Genomic DNA, 1,031 nt, shown 5'->3' with positions numbered 1-1,031 from the left:
AAATCATTTATCCTTACCTTGAAGGGAAAACAGAGTTTTTAAGTCATACACTTTATTCCCTATGCCCAAACCATGGAGAACCTATGGAACAAAGGCTAGATGCTTTTTATGCTATATGCTCTTATCTTTCACACTGTATACCCATATCATCAAAGGAAAACAGGTAAACAAAGTCTTTAAACTGTAATTCATAGAAGCTAAGAATGATATGAAACTGAATTCCCCAAATACTTGAGGTCTTCGGTCTCTGTTTTCCTGTTGGTCTTTGTCTGTCTTCGTCTATCCGTCTTTCTGTCTCTCTTTTCTTCTCTTGGTCTTTTATCTCTGTCTCTCTGTCCCTCTTGGCTCTCTCACTCTTTGTCTCTGAGAGGAGACAATGCTCTATCTATGGAATGTTATCCCTTCTCTAATAAACTTTCCTTTTGACTCTAACTCTGATGTGCACTTGAATTCTTTCCTGTGCTCAGTCAAGAACCCTCTCTCTCAATGCAGGATTTGAATCTCCACTCAGCGTTGGGAGGGATTCACCCTGTCCTGAATCACTTGGGAGCCAAGCAGGTAAAGGGGACTCTTGGAGCTCCTTGCCATTCAATATTTATACTTTCACTTAAGTCCTTGGTTTTCAGGCTTGGTGCCCCTGAATTTTTAAATTTCTCCATAGTATAAATATAAACTTTGCTTCTATCCACGCAGGGAAGAGAGAGCCTGAATTTTCAAGGAGGGAGAGAGGATCTGCGAGTGTATGTGCTTCTTACGCTATAGACTCTATCATCCATCTAGAATAAAATGATGAGTAAAGGACAAATGTAGTCTTTGCCTTTGTGGAACATATATAAAAAGAGACCCTAAATAATGGCAAAAAGTAATGTAAAATTGTAACTGAGAAAAGTACTAAGAAGGCAAAGCGAAAGGTAAAAATAAAAATAATAACAGCAATAATAACTGTAATAGCTAATAGCTCTTATTCCTATATTGTAGGGGTACAGACTGAGAAATTTGACCCAGGGAGGGAGTTCTGAAGTTTTGGCTGA

This window comes from Pteropus alecto, unplaced genomic scaffold (genome assembly GCF_000325575.1).
Source record: "Pteropus alecto unplaced genomic scaffold, ASM32557v1 scaffold139, whole genome shotgun sequence".
In the NCBI taxonomy this organism is placed as follows: domain Eukaryota; kingdom Metazoa; phylum Chordata; class Mammalia; order Chiroptera; family Pteropodidae; genus Pteropus; species Pteropus alecto.
Note: the sequence above shows the minus strand (reverse complement) of the source record.